Here is a 21399-nt window from a genome sequence, read left to right on the forward strand (position 1 = left end):
TTTTTGTAGGTTAAATAAATTAATGGACTCATTTTGAGGTAAGTGAGCTTCCAGACATCCAGGAGGAGTGTTCAGGGCAGGTGAGATTGGGCTATCAGCCAATTTAGCCTCAGAAGGACCTGTGCCCAAGTCCCCAAGACCCCAGGGAGGACGCTGTATGACTCTGCCTTAAGAGGGGAATGCCTCTTGTTTGATGAGCTGCCCAAGTGTACCCTTGGTGGGAATGGGGTCCTCCCAACCCAGGGAGGACATCATCATGGGGGGATAAACAGAAGTGCCCACTCTGGCAAGGAGGAGGTGGATGATGCCAAAATGACATGCCATGAAGGCCAGAATCTTGGTTAGCCCTCCACCCATGAGGATTGCTACTCATGGGAAGATTTTAATGGTGGTATCCCAGACGCCAAGGAGGGAAAAGAGAAATTTAAGCCCTTCTAGTTTCCTTTATTCTGCTTCATAGCCTCAGAATAAGTAGCTCGCTTCATCTCCACTGCTGTTATGATGGGTTTGCCTCAACTTGTACCATTTCCCTGCTTTCCTCCGCCTGTCCCTGCACTCTCCCCGGGGAGCTGCATGCTATGGCTTCTCTGGACTGGGAATTTCCCAAGGGTGGGGACTGTCTCAGTCATCTGTGTCATCCTGATATCCAGCACAGGGTTTGGCACAAAAGTGGTACCCAATAAAAATCTGATGAATGAAAATGAGGTATAGATCACAGACAAGGCAGGGTTGCCTCATCCTTATAGACAAGATGATTGGCTAAGATCTGTTGTAATTTCACTTATGTGCAAAGATACAGCTAAATGTCCTCAAGGAAATGAAGAAATCTGGCACAATCTAGTTATTAATTTTGTGTTGGCAGTCATGATGATAATAAGAGTTTCTCCTCCCCCTGCCTAATATTCTGGCTTGGGTGTCTGAGATGGGTATTTTCCAACTCCTTTTTTTGCTCTGTACTCTAAGGATGTGGCCTTGAATCCCCAGAGCACTGGCTTGCAAGTTTGAATTAGTTAGATGGACTGGATGGTAGATTAACTGGGGGACTGTAAGAAAAATGTGAAACTTAGGATCAGAGAAACTAAGTCTCATCACGATTATGGCATTTACCATCTATGTAGTTTTGGGTTAAAAAAAAATCCAAACTTCAGTTTGGATTTTTATCCACATCTGTAAAATGGGTATAGCCAAATCTACTACATAGAATTATTCAGAGTGTTAAGGAACAGTAGGAAAGATCCTGAGCAAAGGAGCTCAGGCTAATGGAGGAGATCAATAAGTAACCAAAAAATTGACCTGTAAGAACAGTATCCCTGCAGAGGTCAGTCCAAGACCAACTGCGGGGTCCTTAATTATTAGTGCTCACCCTGGACCTTGGCCTGTGCAGGGCATAGGGGCCATGATGATTTATGTCTACACCTGCATAAATATGATGTTCTTGGTTTCCTACAGCCCTTGACCTGAGTGGATCCTGGCTTGGAGTCTACAGCTCTGTCAGCAGACAATGAGGAAACATCTCTTTGAATCTGAGGTCCTGCACACATGTGTGAATTTAGCTTCTAATGCACAGCACTCACAAGATACAGAAGATGATAGCTTTCAGGAGGCAGCAACTAAGTAGGTGCAGAGGGCACTAGCGTTTGAATACTCAGTGGAATCATGTACTTTGCTTGTAATAATCAAAGCCTGTCCCTCTACTAACCCACATGAAAAAGGGGTACATTCTGTGACCCTGTTCAAGTTGGAGGGTTCAGATGCTGAAAGGGGGGTCATGGCAGAGGCCAGGACTGGAAGTGGCTGGTTTGTCCTGCTGGATCTCCCTCCCCGCTTTTTGAAGGTGGTGATCACCAAGAGCCTGCTGAGTGAGGTGGTAGGTGATCTAAACCAGGTCACCTGACGTCTTTCTATGTATCAATTTTCCTCACTGTGGAGCATGGTACTGAGTTGTGTGCACAAAAGAAAAAAAAAAAAGATGGCTGTAAAGTTCTTTGATTACGCAAATCACTAAATAATAGCATTTAATTATTTATAACGTGTTTTGAGATCTCAGGTTGAAAGCTGTGGCGGCTGCAGCGTGTTATTAACTGGTTGTCGGCAACCTTTGTTCAGGTAATAGACTTAATTACTACATTAATTGGATAAGGTGGAGGAGAAGAGTGAAGGACCTCCGAGCTTCTCTCCACCCATTTCCCAGCTCTCCCTGGCCAGTCCAGCTGGGGGAGTGTGTCCACCTGTTCTGGATCCTTTTCCTTACCTGCGGTCCTTCCTTTCAGCGCACCCGGCCTGCCGCTCCACCGTGGTTATCTTTCAGGAGTGCACCGTGAGCGAGGGTTTCCTGGGCTTCTAGGGGTTGATGAGGCTGCTCTCCTTTGTCCCTGTGTATCAATCACCTGCTCTAATTAGACTGTAAACAAACTCCTCCCCCCCCTTCCCGTCCCCGCAAGGCTTGTTGCAGGTCACGTGGCCAATATGTAAATCTACGACCCTGGAGCAGTTTAATGGCCGTGGTGACCGCAGGTAGTAACTCAGGCTCTCCTATAAATGGAAAATAAAAACAACAACCCATTACGGATGATGGTAGGTCTGCCACCTGCACGGGGAGCATCATAAACTTGACCGATTGCTCCTGTGCATGGCTGAGGACAGGACTGTGGCAGCGGGCGGGGGGCGGGGGGGGGGTGGGGGTGGGGCGCTCTCCAGGTGGCAGGAGAGCAGATTTGTGACCTGCCATTTTCAGGTTGTCCCTTCTCTCTGCTCTGGCCCGCACAACTGCAGGCTCAGAGGAACTCCACCTACCCTTCCCAGTGGATTTTTATCTGGCTCCATCTCTCGCCTGTGGGCGGGGATAGCGTCTTCCCCGAGTCTTCCTCCGCCCTCCTTCTGAAGATGGTGTGCATGCCCGGGGCTGATCTGGGTCACTGCGGTCCTGTTGCCTCCTTTCCTTTGAGCGACCAGTTTCAGAAGGACAGCCTGACCGAGTGGAAATCTAAGTGCTCTGAGCATGGCGATGTTTGCCTGTTTTAGTGACTGCTGTGTTGCCAGCATCTAGAGCCGTGTCTGGTGTGTGCTGTTGAGTCACTAGGTCGCGTCCGACTCTGTGAGCCCATGGACTGCAGCACGGCCAGGCCTCCCTGTCCCTCATCTGTCTTCTGGAGTTCACTCAAGTTCATGGTCATTGAATCGGTGAGGCTGTCCAACCGTCTCATCCTCTGCCGCCCTGGTGTGTAGTAGATGCTCAGTAACTGTTTGGAATGAAGCAATAAATGAAGGAATAAGTGAAATCTCTGGAACTGGGGGCTTGGAACTCCGAATCCCACCTCTGCTGCTTACTAGCTGTGGTAAAGTGGGAAAATTACTTAAACTCTCTGGACCTCAGTTTCCTCCTCTTTAAAATGGAAATCAGATGCCTATATCCCTGGATTGTTGTAGAGATTAAAACAGGTGGCATGTCTAAACACGCCTAGCCCTACCTAGTACATGTGTTACTTCAGGATGGCAAATGAAGACATTGAGGCTTCATGAGGTTAAGAGGTTTGCTAAAGTTTTCAAGAGGAGGAAAATGTAGGAGGGAGAAATCTGGTCTCCTGAGTTTCAGATTCAGATCTCTTCACTGTTCTAGGTGATGTCACAGATATCAGAAAGGGTTTGGTGGTTTCTTTTTCCACCCCTGGGGCATTTGGGGGTTCTCAGATCCTGTTCAGATATGAAGTCTACTTTAGCATGTGCATATTGAGGTCTGTGATCAGTCGGTGGCTTCCCTGGTGGCTCAGTGGTAAAGAATCCTCCTGCCAGTGCAGGAATCGTGGGTTCGGTCGCTGGGTCAGGAAGATCCCCTGGAGAAGGACATGGCTACCTGTTCCAGCATTCTTGCCTGGGAAATCCCATGAACAGAGGAGCCTGGCAAGCTACAGTCCCTGGGGTCACAAAGAGTTGGACACGACTTGCAGCTAAACAATAGCATGATCAGTTGGGCTGGATCTGGGGATAAGAGTGAATAAGACCTTTGTCCTCAAGGAGCTTACGGTGCTTATGCTGCAGAACATAAAAGCAGTGAAAATGGCAATGCGGTCTGGGCAAATCGTAAAGGAGTCATGTGAGAACCCTGTGGGAACTCATAGGTGGGAGGGTTGATCTTTGTTCAGGGGTTTCTGGGAAAGATTCACAAACAACAGAATGCAGAACAAGTCTTGAACAAGGAGAAGAAATGCTTCTCTAGTGGAAAAGGGAGTGGAGTTGAGTTTTAGAGACAGAAAAAAAGGGCATGATTTGAGAGAGTGAATATGCATGGAGTTTTCACAGACTGATGAATGGTTTGGAATAGGGGTAAATGGAAGAGGAGGAGGAGATCAGACTGAGGCAGTTAATGGGTTTATAGGCTATTCTAGAGATATACTTTTTTATTAAGGGCACTGGAAAGCCATAGAGGACTATAAACATAGAGAATGAAATGGCCATATTTATGATTTGATATGATGACTATTGGGGCTTCCCCAGTGGCTCAGCAGTAAAGAATCCACCTGCAAGGCAGGAGCCACAGGAGCCACAGGTTTGATCCCTGGGTTCAGAAGATCCATGGCAACCAACTCCCGTATTCTTGCCTGGAGAATTCTTATGGACAGAGGAGCCTGGTGGACTACAGTCCATAGGGTTGCAAAGAGTTAAACATGACCGAAGCGACTTAGAACACACACATGTACGCATGATGACTATTGACCGAGTGGTGAAAGAAACAAAAGGACTTCAAAACTGGGCACAATAAACTCAGATTCAGATTCAGATGCAAATAAAGTTAGCTGACTGTATACAACATACCTGTTCCCTGCATATGTCATTTTCTTTATCCTCCAATGCAGCTACAAGCCAAGGGATGCCAAGGAATGACAGCAACCAACAGAAGCAAGAAGAGTACCATAAAAGAGAGCTCAACCCTGCCAACATCCTAATTTTGGACTCCTGGCCTCTGGAACTGTGAGAGAATAAATTTCTGTTGTTTTAAGGTACCCAGTCTATGGTTATGTTATGACAGTTCCAGGAGCCTAGTACAGTATCCTTCCAAAGCAGCCTACGAAGATGCTAGTATTAAGAAAAATGGATTCTGATAGCAATTGAGAAAAGTATCCATGGTTATCAGCCAGTGGGCTTCAAAATCAGTTTTATCTGATACCAAACTCATTCTCTTTGCAACATACTGGTGAGGATTTTTGTGAGCAGCCTTGTTGGGAAAGAGGTTAGCTAAGTGTGGGAGCTCCAGTTGAGGAAGGTAAAGAATGATGCAACTTTTCTTTGGGAAGCCCAGAGAACATTCTGGAAACTCATTTGAAGCCATTTGACCAGCCTGAGGGACAATAGGGTCAATGCTTCTTTATTTTTTCCCTTCAATCACTTGAGTCCCCACCTATATTTTCAGGAAGAAGTCCTTAGTTTCCAAGGACCAGCTGGGGTCTTGTTTAGTTAGAAGGGGGTCCATTTCATTACCAGATGTCAAGTGAAAGAATCAATCCTGAATATTCATTGGAAGGACTGATGCTGAACCTGAAGCTCCAAAACTTTGGCCACCTGATGTGAAGCACTGACTCATTGGAAAAGACCCTGATGCTGGGAAAGATTGAAGGCGGGAGGAGAAGGGGATGACAGAGGATGAGATGGTTGGATGGCATCACTGACCTGATGGACATGAGTTTGACCAAGCTCCAGGAGTTTGTGATGGACAGGGAAGCCTGGCGTGCTGCAGTCCATGGGGCTGCAAAGAGTTGGACATGACTGAGCGACTGAACTGACTGCCTGACTGACACTGAGGTAGTGATGTCCTTCCTGCCTAAATCCTTGCATAGAGGTAGGCTTCAGCTATGAGGAGTCTCAGAATGGGCCAGGCTAAGCAGACTTTCAATGCAACAAGAGCCCAACAGTTGGAATCCCAAACCATTATGTAAGATTAGGTAGATTGTCTCTAAAACTGTTGCTGATGTGAGGTTGTAGGCACTCCATCCCCTCTTTTATCCCAGGAGGGTGATGATGGAAGGTGCTTAACCATACCTGGGGCAACCAGGCTGGAAGGTAGTTACTCTCACAGAGAGGCCTTCCTTCACCCCTAAGTTTAAACTAAAGCCATACATGATGTTCTGTGCTTTAATTTTATTGGACCTGTCATATCTGTGTTCATGTGGTTATTTGTGTGACTTTTTTTTGTATAATGTTTGCCCTTCCTCCCCACCTGAAGGAACCCAGTGAAGGTAGGTACCAGGAATGTTTTCCCACTTCTGTATTCTCAAGGTTTAGCACAGAGACTGGCACTTAAGGAGAATTTCGTTCAAACCTCAGCTCTGTTGCAAACTATCATGGCTGTGAGACCTGGGGCTAGTTGTCCAATCTCTCTAAGCTTCTGTTTCTCCATCTGAAAAGATTAAGTAAGATAAACCCACTTTTTAAGGGCTGTTGAGAGGATTGAAGAACATAAAGCATGGAAAACACAGCATAATGCCTGGCACAGAGCGGATACTCAGCATATGGTAATTTAAAAAGTTTTACCCCTCCCTTCCTTTTTTTCCTTTCTTCCCTCCAGCCTCTTACTGCTTACCTCCTCGCTCTCTAAGAGTTCTTGTGTATGTGTATATGTGTGTGTGTATGTGTATGTGTGTGTGTGTATATATTTGTCTATGTGAAGATCCCCTGGAGAAGGGAATGGCTACCCACTCCAGTATTCTTGCCTGGAGAATCCCATGGACAAGGGAGCCTGGCAGGCGACAATCCATGGGGTTGCAAAGAGTCAGATGCAACTGAGCTAAACTGAACTGATGTGTACATGTATTTATGTGTGATTTTGTATGCATGTGTATGTTTGTGTGTGTGTGCATGTGTGTTTGTGGTGTGTATGTTTGTGCATGTACTGTACATGTGTGTGAGGGGCACCTGTGCTCACCTCCAGCTCAGAAGGCCCTCACCCTTGATGAGTAAGACTGTGAGTAAATCTTGAGCAAAAGACTCTGTGCTGTCAGTTCGGAGGCCCCGCTGCTGGGGTTGCTTGGCACTGTGAGGGTGTGTACGGACAGTGTCGCCTTAGAGCTGTCCTCGCCTGCCCTGGTGGCAGCTCCACCTCCACAAACCACCTGCAGGGGAGGTGAGCTTGTTTGTGTTGAGGGCAGAGGATCAGGCGCCTGGGTCCATCTTTCATCACCCTGGATCTTCCGTAGCTCTAGGGTAGGCACAAGAGGATTGTGAAAGGTGGAGAATGCGGTGGGTTGAGGGGACTTCTTTTATTCCCTTGGGAATTTCTGAAGGGCAGTCATCAGTGAAGACCCTTTGGATGTCCCCTACTAGTGACCTTGGCAAGTTAAGCTCTTGGTGCCTCAGTTTTTTTCTCCATATAATGGGAATTTTTGAGTTCATAGCACAGGAATATACACCCAGGAAGTCAGGTAGTGAAATGAGTGAAGGAAGCTACTTTTAGGGGAAAACGCCATGGGAAAATATCCCAACCCAATGAAGAAGATGTTCTTTAATTTTAGCCAACTGTTGCTATGTGAGAATTTGAGCTCAGAACTGCCAGCTTTCTGATGATTTAAGAGAAGGTAGAAATCTGTATTTTTTTTACAGGAAATATGCAAACTTTCATATGGGCAGAACATTCAAGCTTTCTTAAAACATTATAGGTGGCATAAATAAAGCATCTCTATGGTTCAGATGTGGCCATCAGGTTGGTATTTTGTGATGTGCGTATATGAAATAGTAAATGTGTGTGTGCTTTAGTCACCCAGTCATGTCTGACTCTGTGACCCCATGGACTGTAGCCCTCCAGGCTCCCCTGTCCACAGGATTATCCAGGTGAGAACACTGTGATACAGTAAATAATATATATATTTTTTCAAATTGGATATATTTCAAGTATATTTTTATCCCCCTGGGATAAAAATGGAGAGAACTGGGGAGAGGGAAGAACAGAAAGAAGGTGTGGAGGGGGAAAAGAAGCTGTGCATAGTTCAGAGACTATGAGGGGTTGTGAAGGTGGAGATCCAGTGGTGGGAGTGTGTCTGGCCTCTGTCTGGTCCCAGTGTGAAGCCCCCAGGATAGACCCAGCCCTCATTTCCATTGATGGAGTAAAAACAGCCCACTGCCTCAGTGCTGGGATGTTCAAGAGGGGATCTGCTGGGGTATCTGAAGTTTCACGTTTCTTTCTGGAATCAGAGAGTAGGGTGCTCCTGTCCTTCCCTCACCCATCTGCAGAATAAGGGGGTTCAGTTCAAAGAGGGAGGGATCTCTGAGTTGCTCAATCTGACATCTGATGTCCCCAGACTAAGCCAGATGACCTGCAGTTGGGTTTCTAGATGTCCTCCAGTACATGGTGAGATGGGGGCCAGGATGGGGGGAGGGGGCATGTGTCAGTGAGCTCAACTGCCTATCTCCCCAGATGCTCTCTTTCAAATGCTTCACAATCACTGTCCGGGGAGCTGGAAAGCCCTGAGCAAGTGACCTCAACTTCCTGAGTCTCAGTTTCTTCATCTGTAAAATGGGAATAATAGCAGCTGACTCACGTTTGTTAAAGTGCCTGATAAGCTTGTTTCATCTTGCATTTGCCAGTGTTACATAGAACTGATCACCATGCCTGGCTTTTCCTCCAAGGAAGGGGACTTAAAAGCCTTCAGAACAGTCCACCTGAGCCTGGCCCTGCTCCTTCTTCCAGAGGCAAGACTCAAGAGGTCTCTGGGCTCCAAACCCTATATTCGTGCAGGTTGTCTATCAATGCGGATTATAGAAATCAGTCCTCTCACTCCAGAAGAGCTTAGGCTACTTCAGATTTAGGATTGACAGAAAGAGAAGCAGTAGGGAAGCTGAGGTTAACTTCAGTTCAATTCAGTTGCTCAGTCATGTCCGACTCTTTGCAACCCCATGGACTGCGTGTGGCACGCCAGGCTTCCCTGTCCGTCACCAACTCCCGGAGCCTACTCAAACGCATGTCCATCACATCAGTGATGCCATCCAACCATCTCATCCTCTGTCGTCCCCCTCTTCTCCCGCCTTCAATCTTTCCCAGCATCAGGGTCTTTTCCAATGAGTCAATTCTTCGCATCAGGTGCCCAAAGTACTGGAGTTTCAGCTTCAGCATCAGTCCTTCCAGTGAACACCCAGGACTGATCTCCTTTAGGATGGACTGGTTGGATCTCCTTGCAGTCCACGGGACTCTCAAGAGTCTTCTCCAACACCACAGTTCAAAAGCATCAATTCTTCAGTGCTCAGCTTTCTTTATAGTCCAACTTTCACATCCATACATGACTACTGGAAAAACCATAGCTTCGACTAGATGGACATTTGTTGGCAAAGTAATGTCTCTGCTTTTTAATATGTTGTCTAGGTTGGTCATAGGTTTTCTTCCAAGGAGCAAGTGTCTTTTAATTTCGTGGCTGCAGTCACCATCTGCAGTGATTTTGGAGCCCAAGAAAATAAAGTCTCTCACTGTTTCCATTGTTTCCCCATCTATTTGCCGTGAAGTGATGGGACTGGATGCCATGATCTAAGTTTTCTGAATGTTAAGCTTTAAGCCAACTTTTCCCTCTCCTCTTTCACTTTCATTAAGAAGCTCTTTAGTTCTTCTTTGCTTTCTGCCTTAAGGGTGGTGTCAACTGCATATCTGAGATTACTGATATTTCTCCGAGTAATCTTGACTCCAGTTTGTGCTTCATCCAGCCCTGCATTTTGCATGATGTACTCTGCATAAGTTAAATAAGCAGGGTGATAATATACAGACTTGATGTACTCCTTTCCTGATTTGGAACCAGTCTGTTGTTCCATGTCCAGTTCTAACTATTGCTTCCTGACTGCATGCAGATTTCTCTGGAGGCAGGTCAGGTGGTCTGGTATTCCCATCTCTTGAAGAATTTCCCATAGTTTGTTGTGATCCACACAGTCAAAGGCTTTGGTGTAGTCAATAAAGCAGAAGTAGAGGTTAACTTTGTTCATAGTGATGGTTTTTAAGGCCCTCTTGACTTCACATTCCAGGATGTCTGGCTCTAGATGAGTGATCACACCATCGTGATTATCTGGGTCATGAAGATCTTTTTTGTACAGTTCTTCTGTGTATTCTTGCCACCTCTTCTTAATATCTTCTGCTTCTGTTAGGTCCATACCATTTCTGTCCTTTATTGAACCTATCTTTGCATGAAATGTTCTCTTGGTATCTTTAATTTTCTTGAAGAGATCTCTAGTCTTCCCCATTCTGTTGTTTTCCTCTATTTCTTTGCACTGATTGCTGAGGAAGGCTTTCTTATCTCTCCTTGCTATTATTTGGAACTCTGCATTTAGATGCTTATATCTTTCCTTTCCTCCTTTGCTTTTCACTTCCCTTCTTTTTATAGCTATTTGTAAGGCCTCCTCAGACAGCCATTTTGCTTTTTTGCATTTCTTTTCCATGGGGATGATCTTGATTCCTGTCTCCTGTACAATGTCACAAACCTCCATCCATAGTTCATCAGGCACTCTATCTATCAGATCTAGGCCCTTAAATCTATTTCTCACTTCCACTGTATAATCATAAGGGATTTGATTTAGGTCATACCTGAATGGTCTAGTGGTTTTCCCTACTTTCTTCAATTTAAGTCTGAATTTGGCAATAAGGAGTTCATGGTCTGAGCCACAGTCAGCTCCTGGTCTTGTTTTTGCTGACTGTATAGAGTTTCTCCATCTTTGGCTGCAAAGAATATAATCAATCTGATTTCGGTGTTTACCATCTGGTGAAGTCCATGTGTAGAGTATTCTCTTGTGTTGTTGGAAGAGGGTGTTTGTTATGACCAGTGCATTCTCTTGGCAAAACTCTATTAGCTTTTGTCCTGCTTCATTCTGTACTCCAAGGCCAAATTTGCCTGTTACTCCAGGTGTTTCTTGACTTCCTACTTTTGCATTCCAGTCCCCTATAATGAAAAGGACATCTTTTTTGGATGTTAGTTCTAAAAGGTCTTGTAAGTCTTCATAGCACCGTTCAACTTCAGCTTCTTCAGCGTTACTGGTTGGGGCACGGGCTTGGATTACTGTGATATTGAATGGTTTGCCTTGGAAATGAACGGAGATCATTTTGTCATTTTTGAGATTGCATCTAAGTACTGCATTTTGGACTCTTTTGTTGAACATGATGGCTACTCCATTTCTTCTAAGGGATTCCTATGAACAAAGCTAGTGGAGGTGATGGAATTCCCGTTGACCTATTTCAAATCCTGAAAGATGATGCTGTGAAAGTGCTGCACTCAATATGCCAGCAAATTTGGAAAACTCAGCAGTGGCCACAGGACTGGAAAAGGTCAGTTTTCATTCCAATCCCAAAGAAAGGCAATGCCAAAGAATGCTCAAACTACTGCACAGTTGCACTCATCTCACATGCTAGTAAAGTAATGCTCAAAATTCTCCAAGCTAAGCTTCAGCAATATGTTAACTATGAACTTCCAGATGTTCAAGCTGGTTTCAGAAAAGGCAGAGGAACCAGAAATCAAATTGCAAACATCCGCTGGGTCATTGAAAAAGCAAGAGAGTTCCAGAAAAACATCTATTTCTTCCTTCTTGACTATGCCGAAGCCTTTGACTGTGTGGATCACAATAAACTGTGGAAAATTCTGAAAGATATGGGAATACCAGACCACCTGACCTACCTCTTGAGCAACCTATATGTAGGTCAGGAAGCAACAGTTAGAACTGGACATGGAACAACAGACTGGCCCCAAATAGGAAAAGGAGTACGTCAAGGCCGTATATTGTCACCCTGCTTATTTAACTTATATGCGGAGAAGGTGATGGCACCCCACTCAAGTACTCTTGCCTGGAAAATCCCATGGATGGAGGAGCCTGGTAGGCTGCAGTCCACGGGGTCGCGAAGAGTCAGACACAAGTAAGCTACTTCACTTTCACTTTTCACTTTCATGCATTGGGGAAGGAAATGGCAACCCACTCCAGTGTTCTTGCCTGGAGAATCTCAGGGACGGGGGAGCCTGGTGAGCTACCGTCTATGGGGTCACACAGAGTTGGACACGACTGAAGTGACTTAGCAGCAGCAGAATACATCATGAGAAACGCTGGGCTGGAAGAAGCACAAGCTGGAATCAAGATTGCTGGGAGAAATATCAGTAACTTCAGATATGCAGATGATACCACTCTTATGGCAGAAAGTGAAGAGGAACTAAAAAGCCTCTTGATGAAAGTGAAAGAGGAGAGTGAAAAAGTTGGCTTAAAGCTCAACATTCAGAAAATGAAGATCATGGCATCCAGTCCCATCACTTTATGGCAAATAGATGGGGAAACAATGGAAACAGCATCAGACTTTATTTTTTGGGGCTCCAAAATCACTACAGATGGTGACTGCAGCCATGAAATTAAAAGACGTTTACTCCTTGGAAGGAAAGTTATGACCAACCTAGATAGCATATCGAAAAGCAGAGACATTACTTTGCCAACAAAGGTCTGTCTAGTCAAAGCTATGGTTTTTCCAGTAGTCATGTATGGATGTGAGAGTTGGACTGTGAAGAAAGCTGAGCACTGAAGAATTGATGCTTTTGAACTGTGGTGTTGGAGAAGACTTTTGAGAGTCCCTTGGACTGCAAGGAGATCCAACCAGTCCATCCTAAAGGAGATTAGTCCTGGGTGTTCATTCGAAGGACTGATGCCAAAGCTGAAACTCCAATACTTTGGCCACCTCATGCAAAGAGTTAACTCATTGGAAAAGACTCTGGTGCTGGGAGGGATTGGGGGCAGTAGGAGAAGGGGACGACAGAAAATGAAATGGCTGGGTGGCATCACCGACTCGATGGACATGAGTTCGGGTAAGCTCCGGGAGTTGGTGATGGACAGGGAGGCCTGGGGTGATGCGATTCATGGGGTTGCAAAGAGTCGGACATGAACTGAACTGAGTTCATGAGCGACTGAACTGAGAATGTGAGCGACTGAACGGAACTGAATTAAGAGGTTAACTTCGAAATGGGCAAAAACTTGAAGTTAATCTGGGATGGGAATGTATGGGATGTGAATTAATTAGGTTGACACTATTTCTTTTTTTTTTTTTTTTGATCGCTTACTATTATTCTAGGCACTTGGGACAGTGGTGAACAAGGCGGTCTGTGATCTACTCCTAGAGCTCAAATGCCATGAGGGAAGCCAGACACTGAGAAATGACAGATGTGGAGAAAGCTACAAAGGAGGGCATTCAGGGTGCTAGAGGAGTAAATTCTAGGAAATCTAGCATAGTCTGGTGCAGTCTCCCATATGAAGTTTGCTAGTATTTTGAATTATGATAATAATAATGACTAACAGTGACTGAGGGCTCACTAGGTGCCCTCAGGCATTTTGCATGCATGATCTCATCAAATCCCCGGAGCAAACCATCAAAATACATGTTTTAAAGAAGTTATGGCTCTGGGAGGTGAAGTAATGCCTGTGGTCACTTGGCCATCCAGTGGTGAAGTCAGATTTGGGTTTGAAATCTCATGGTCATATAGTGTTCAGACTCAGGAAACACTGAGATCCAACTAGTTCTGCTTGGAGGTTGGCAACCTGAGTGACACCAAAGGGCAACCCCAAGGCATGAATGGCTTCTCTAGGAAGGAGGAGAGATGCTGGAAAAGTAGACACACTTGAAGGAAAGGCAGAGCATGAGGGAGGGCTACTTCCATGTCTTCTTCTTGACTGGCCACCTTGCTGTCACTTTCCTTCAGGGAAATCTATGGATTCATTCAAAATTCCTGGGAGGCTGTTTCTCTAGGAGGCTCATACCATGTATGAGAAGCTAGGTCTCCCCTGGTGTTTTCAACTTTCCTTTTTTATTTGGTGTCCATTGTAGTTGAAGAGGTCCCTGGTGTCTGTTCCTCTAAAGAGTAAAGAATGAAAGAAGTTGCCAGATTGCCAGCTCTCTGAGATACCACCTTGGGTGTCATAGAATGTTCCATAGACCAGCATATCAACTCACTGATTGAGGAGGAGCATGTGTTTGAGGTCCCTTTAACACTCAGAAGATGCCAGAGGCTCAGAGGAGGATAAATAGGTCCATGGCATAAACTCTTTCCAGACTTAGAGATAGCAGGAAACATGACCCCTAGAAGGATGGTTGGTGTTGGAACTCATTTTATTTCCAGACTCCAGAGATGCTTGTGTGTGTGACTGTGGCTGGGACTTGATCTTCCAGGCAGGGTGAGGGTTGAGTCAGTTTTTACTGGACTTGGTTGAATCTGGATAGGGAAAAGGAGAAGAGGTGCATGCAAGTATCGAAACAGACAACTCCTCTTTGTGGTTCTGAATGTTCAGATACTTTAAAACAAAACAAAACAAAACAAAAAACTTCTGTTTTCCATCCTCAACTGGAAGTGGTCAGAATCAAAACTGAAAGTCGTGGCATCTAGAAGTGAGGTTGACCTCTCTGTAGTGGAGGCTCCCATCTCAGACTGGCCAAGGTGAGACTTGGGTGTTGGGTCAGCTGGGTGAGGACTTCATAAGACAGCCTGATATTCAGTAGTATATTCAACAAGAATAGATGACCCCTTCTCAGTGCCAGGACGTCTTCTGGGAGCTGGAGATTCAGAGAAGAGGGTGAAGATACAGCCAACCTTGATCTCTCAGGACCTGGGGGGCTGATGCCAGTGAGAAATGTATAGGCAAATAAGATATCCCCAAGTGAAGACTTAAAGCAAGGTAGATATAATAAAATGCTGTGGTTTTACAAAGAGAGGAATGACTAATTCTGCTAGGTCAGAGAAGGTGGTTGGGGTCAGTTTCAAGAGCTTTGATTCAAACTCTAAAGAATGTGCAACCTGAATAAATCTTGATGTCCCACATGGCTCAGTACGATTTGGGGGTTGTAACACAGAGAGGAAAAAAATTAAAGATAAGTTTTGCAAGATCATGTAGGATCTTTAGTTGTGATATGTGGAATCTTTTAGGGATAGATTTTGAAATCATATCATTCTAACCTCAAACCAGCACTCTTTTGATTATATCACCTGTTCTTATAGCTTCAAAGCTTGGTTCCTTCAGAGTGCTAGCCAGCTGGGGGTTTGGTAGTGGAGCTGCTCTACCAGGCCTTGGCCACCCTGGTGCCAGCCCAGTCCCTGCCATGAGCCAAGCCTCCAGGCACCTCCACTTAACCCGCACTCCCTCCCACACTAATGATATCGACTCTCACCACCCTAGCAGGGCGCTCCACTGCCTAATTACTGTTTGGAAACCTCTCAGGGTGCAAAACAGATGTTCAGCATTTAATGGTTAAAGGATTCACATCAAGTCTGGAGCAGAGTAGGAGACCTGGGGGCTGTTGGCATAGGGCAGGGTGGGCACACTGAGGGTCCAGACCAACCAAGGGACATTGTGTCACGGAAGAGCAGGAACAAAGGCTGGCAGTGTCTGCTCAGCTTAAAGCCAAGATTCTTAGATGATCCAGGTCATGTGATTGTGGGCCGTATCTCCTACCTGTCTTTCCTAGATCCCTTTCTGGGGCCAGCCCCTCATTTCTGCCGTATTGCTACACATGCGGCAGCCCATTCACTGAGCACTGGCTTCTTATGGGCAGGATCCTGGCTGGGAACCCGATGGTCGTCATCTCCTAGGTTCTTCACTATAATGAGGCTCACTCTTGTCCTCATTTGGGATCTGATGCTGAGAAGCTGAAGTGACTTGTTGAGAGATGCATAGTTGGTGGGTGGTGGATCTGAACCCAGGTCTGTCTGGCCCCTACACCTGTACTCTTAACTCCAAGCAGTCATATGCCTCCTTTGAATGAAGTGTAGTGGGACAAAGGCAGGTATCTTTGAAGTCACAGTGATGTAACTCTGAGTCCTCAAACCATGAGCCTATGCCTTCTAATCTGTCTGAATAATGGTACCCACTTTCCTAAGGTGGGAATTTAAATAAATAAATATTTAATTCATATCTTTCCTGAAGATTCTCGGGTCTAACTTTGGAAGGTAATTCAATGATGATTCTCTTGATTATCACTCTCTTGATTATCTCCCAAGATGGGGAGCTCACCACCTCTCAAGGCACTCTAGCTCAGGATGCTCTGAGTAAAAGGGCAGCCAGAGGAACATCCCTCACCCTCAGGGGAGTGGGCAAGAGTAAGAGGAGGAGGGGTCACATTTAATGGCTGCATCCTGGTGGTTGTCCAGGGGTGGCACGCCTGTGATGGTGATGACTAGATGGTGATAATGGGCCATTTTTGTAATTGGCATTAATGACACCATTTGGCCTGAACATCCACCTCCTGCTTTCTCTCCTCCTACACTTTGCTGAATCTCTGTTCTGAATGGTGACTTCTGACCTGCTGATATCCCAACTTGTCTGGCCAGCCAGTTAGTCCTAGAACCTGGGGAAAAGGGTGTGCCTTGGTCTGGGTCTTTCCAGACCAGAGTAGGCTCTTGTCTCCTTTGACTTGGATACAAACGAAAGTCTGGTTTCCTTTCAAAGTGGGGTTATCATTTTCAGAGGGTATAGGATTCTCATGGCCCAGATAATGGTCTGAGTGAGAAATCGCTCCTCAGTGGGATTTGATATGGTTTCCAGGGGCTGGAGGCTGACTGCCAGCCAACTTAGAAGTGGTATGGAAACAGAGCCTTAATAGAGATCCATAGGAAGAAGGAGACACAGAAAGTCTATGAGAGGTGGGAGGGAGAGAAGGAAGGGAGGGAGTGCGGAAGGAAGGAAAGAGGGAAGGAAAGAAGGAAGGAAGGAAGATACAAGGGAAGGAGAGAAGAAAGGAGGGAGGGAAGTAGGGCAGTCCATGCATTAGTTCATTTAATCCAAATAAGGCTCTAGGAGACCAGTGTTATTAATGGGCAGGAGGTATACAGATATATATGGTGGTCACTATTGATTCTCATCTCCTTCCAGGCTTCACTTGAGTTTCAGGCACCAGAAGTCCAGTAGCCACATTCTACAGATCCCCAAAGTTCTCTGCATGAGCAGTGAGATGTAAGGTTCAGAAGGAAGAATGGTCCAGGAGCCAATCTTTTTCTCAAGCAGTGATGGCAAGCTTGTGAGCCTGTGTTCTTCCTGCCCATCCTTGGTCTTGGACCAGCACAGAGGGCCACTGTGATGGTCAGTAGTGGCTTACTGTAATATCCTGAGTGCTGCAGCAGGAAGAAGATTGCTGCCTTTGGACCACAGATGTGACAACGAATCTTCACTGAAGGGCAGACTCTGACTTTCTCTCCCCCAACTCTTCCAAAGGCTGTTTAAACACCCAGTTCCCTGAATTAAATTCCTTTCTGCTTCAGTTGCCTGAATCTTTGTATTTGGGACTGCATTCTGGAAGACACAGGAGATAAGAAACTGGTCCAAGATCATGAACTAGCAAGTTGTGGGAGTGGAAATCAAACCAGGTCTGTTCTGAGTCCAGGACTTGCACTCGTTATATTGAAAAAGGTTTTTTAACATAAAATTTACCATCTTAACCATATTAAGTCTACAGTTCAGTAGTATTGTTGTTGTTCAGTTGCTGAGTTGTGTCCAACTCTTTGCAACCCCATGGACTGCAGCACACCAGGCCTCCCTGTCCCTCACCATCTCCTGGAGTTTGCTCAAACTCATGTCCATTGAGTTGGTGATGCCATCCAACCATGTTGTCTTCTGTTATCCCCTTCTCCTCCTGCCTTCAATCTTTCCCATCATCAGAGTCTTTTCTAATGAGTTGGCTCTTTGTATCAGGTGGCCAAAGTATTGGAGCTTCAGCTTCAGCATCAGCCTTTCCAATGAATATTCAGGGTTGGTTTCCTTTAGGATTGCCTGGTTTAATCTCCTAGAAGTCCAAGGGATTCTCAAGAGTCTTCTCAAACACCACAGTTTGAAAGCATCAATACTTTGGTACTCAGACTTCTTTATGGTCAAATTCTCACATCCATACATGACTACTTGGAAAACCATAGGTTTGACTAGGATTGGGTACATTTAATTGTTAGACAATCATCAGAACTCTTTTCATCTTCCCATACTCAAACTCTGTACACATTAAACACCAACTCCCCATTCCACACTCCATTAACACTTGGCTTCCTGTTTCTTTGAATTTGACTTCTCTACATACTTCATATAAATGGAATTATACAGTATTTGCCTTTTTGTGTCTGGCTTATTTCACTTAGCATAATGTCCTCAAGTTTCATCCATAATATAGCATGTATCAGAATTTCCATCCATGTTAAGGTTGAATAATATTCCACTATATGGGTAGACCACATTTTGCTGATTTGTTCATCTGTGAATGGACACTTAGGGTTGCAAGGTTGCCCCCACATTTTAGCTATTGTGAATAATTCTGCTATGAACATGGGTGTACAAAAGGGCTTGCATGCTTAACCTATCCGCCGTATGGCTTCTAACTGCTCAGAGGTTTTCATTTCACATCAACCTGAAGGCATATTATCACTGTCATGACTTTGAGGCTGAAGGATGGGACTTTGTTTTCTCAAAGTTGGTATGCAAGAGTATCAATCATTCCTTGCAAAAGCACATTGCTGTCCCATCCCTCTCAAGTGCCCATGACAGATTCCTCAGGCTGAAGAAGGGGATGGGTGAAGAAGGTGAGGGGATGGGTGAAGAAGTTGAGGGAATGGGTGAAATCTTAAGGTCATTTCAGAACCAGCAAACTAGCAGCCAATCTCTAAGCTTAAGAGGCAGAGGCCAGAGGCACTGCTTTCCTCTGTTAGCAGGTGGCTTAGGGCACTTCCTAACTGTGTATTAGGAAGTCACAGGTGGGTCTGGAGTGAATCATGCTACCAAAGTGAGATATCCAGGTTGCCTTGGGATCCCTTGGGATATCCTTGCATTATCACTGAATTTCTGCTCTTACCCTTCTAATCCCCATGTTCCCAAAGGCTAGGACTTCACTTCGGCTTCTTTTATTCATTTATTTGTCCAATTCATCCATACAATACCTAATTCCTAAGTTTGAATGTGTGTCAGGCACTGGAGATAGAGCAGCAAACAATCAGATATGGCTTGACCTTTTGAATATTGGGTTAAAGCAGGAGAGGCATGGCATAAACCAAGTAGGCAAGTCCATACATAGGATTGCTAATGACATTGATAAATCCCATGGCAAATATAGGGCTTCCCAGGTGGAGCTAGTGGTAAAGAACCTGCCTGCCAATGCAGGAAACATGAGACATGAATTCAAACCTTGAGTCAGGGAGATCCCCTGGAGAAGAAAACAGCAACCCACTCCAGTATTCTTGCCTGGAGAATCCCCATGGACAGAAGAGCCTGGAGGGCTACAGTCCGTGGGGTCATAGGAGTTGGACATGATTTAAGTGACTTAGCATACAGATAGCACACATGGAATAAATAAGGCAGGCTTGTAAGGTAGATACTGACTGTAGGAGAGGTTGAGGCAACTAAAGAAAATGTTTCTTTGAGGGGCTGACACTTGAAATGAGATCTGAGTGATGAGGCACCTGCCTTGCAAGGACTGGAGAGAAGGCATTCCAGGTACAGGAATCAGCAAGTACAAAGGCCAAGAGAGCAAAGAGCTCGGTGTGTTCAGGAAACAGAAAGAAGACCTTTGTTCCTGCTGAACTATCATGATTCCCCATGAACTTGTAGGATGTAAATTTTGTACCAAATGCTGCCTACCTTGGATTCCCACTGAAAATGAAAGCAGCTCCCCATGCCCTGCTCTGACCATATCCAGCTTCTCCATCCTCTGCTTCCTTCACATCCCCTCAAGTCTTCTTACACCATTCAGTTACCAGCTTGCCCTATGGCTGAGTCCAAGAAGCCAAAGACCTTCTTTTGACTTTGAGCTCAGAGAAGTTTTTCCTAAGTGGAGGTCTGTCTGACTCTGGTGTGGTGTGGCTAAGGGCACCCTTTATCCCTAGGCTCCACAGATTGGGGGAGACCAAACTGGTTTTGGCAAACACATCTTCATTTATTCATTCAATCAATAGTTAACTGGGCACCACCATCAACAGAAATAAGATTAAGAAAATGATGTCAGTTAATGAGGGGGGACTCAACCAGGGTGATATTTTTTTGAGCACACTTAACTGGGACCTGGGGCTCTGGAAAGATTTTTAGGAGGAAATGATGCATAAGTTAAAACCCAAAAGATGAGTAGGAATTAGCTAGTGAAGGGACTCATGAGAAAGAAGAGTATTCCAGATTCTGGAAGTTGCATGTGCAAAGGTCCTGAGGTAGGAGACAGCATGGGGGCCATTCAAGGAACCCCAAGTTTAGACTGAGTTAGGCGATGTTTGAAAAGGAGGATGTATGTGGACAAATCTGGCTGGGAGACCCTCTAGCCTGTAGTATTGAGATTCTTCAAGGTCTTTTCCACTTTATTTGTTTTTGTTTTTTAAACGTATAATCCTTTTCTATAGAGTCAGATCAGTCACAGAGGTACACTATTGAAGAGGAGGGGCAAAGACAGAAGTGGAGTTAACCTTGACTTTCTCTTGTGTTTTGCCTTCACAAGGACAGTGATCTCTGTGGGTGTCATCTCCCTTCTGTGCCCAGTTCTCCTCCTGTCTTGCATCCCTATCTACATGCACCCCCCTTCTCCATGTTTCTGGTAGCTCTTTCACCACCTTTGAGCTCTTCTTTAGAAAACTCCACCCACTCTACCATGTGAGTTCTAAGCTGCAGCGTTCAGGCTTAGGTAGGCAGATCCCTTGGCTGCTGCCAAGAGAATCAAATGGTAGAAAGTATGGGGTGAAAGACAGCAGTTAGCAGACACTGCAGTCATCCAGGGCTGGGGCAGTGATGGAGTGGGTGCAGAGAAGTGGAGAGGTTTGGGAGATGTCAGGAGGTCTTTTAGAAGGTTTGAGTGGGGCTTGGATGAACTCATGGATGAACACAGACACTGAAGGAAGAAACACAGGGAGGAGAGGAGGGGCAGGAGAAGCTCTTGAATATGTTGAGGCTGAGAAATAGAATGAAAAAGTGTTAGTTGATCAGTTATGTCCGACTTTGCAACCCTATGGGCCATAGCCCTCTGTCCACGGATTTCTCCAGGCAAGAATATTGGAGTGGGTAACTATTCCCTTCTCCAGGGGATCTTCCCAACCCAGGGATCAAACTTGGGTCTCCCACACTGCAGGCAGATTCTTTACCATCTGAGCCACAAGGGAAGCCCTGTTTCCTGCCATACCAGTAAATGAAGGCTGTCATAGCCATCAATGATTGCAGCCACCACTGGTCGTGAGCTGGTGAGCCCTGAGGGAACTCAGGAGGGAATAGCATACCTGCCATCAAGCAGCCATCAGACTGTGGCCACTCCCTATGGTGAGTCCTGAGGAAACTCAAAATGTGAAAATACAAGATACAGGCCCCAGATAACTAAGATGCATATCAAATGATGATTTCAGTGAGCCCAGACTCTTGCATTGTCCCATATATAGAGAAGCACTAAATTCCTTAACTTGAGATATCTGGTGTTCTTTAACTACCAATAATCTTTGG

At 45.4% G+C, this 21399-nt stretch overlaps 1 long non-coding RNA gene across 1 annotated transcript; it reads left to right on the plus strand.

Moving 5' to 3' along the window:
* Positions 1 to 2448: 2448 nt before the first annotated feature.
* Positions 2449 to 17469, plus strand: LOC112578708. The gene is made up of 3 exons (XR_003103017.2): positions 2449 to 2574; positions 4851 to 4994; positions 16834 to 17469. It is a non-coding gene; the product is annotated as an uncharacterized LOC112578708 (long non-coding RNA).
* Positions 17470 to 21399: the final 3930 nt, after the last annotated feature.

This window comes from Bubalus bubalis, chromosome 14 (assembly GCF_019923935.1).
Source record: "Bubalus bubalis isolate 160015118507 breed Murrah chromosome 14, NDDB_SH_1, whole genome shotgun sequence".
Lineage (NCBI taxonomy): Eukaryota > Metazoa > Chordata > Mammalia > Artiodactyla > Bovidae > Bubalus > Bubalus bubalis.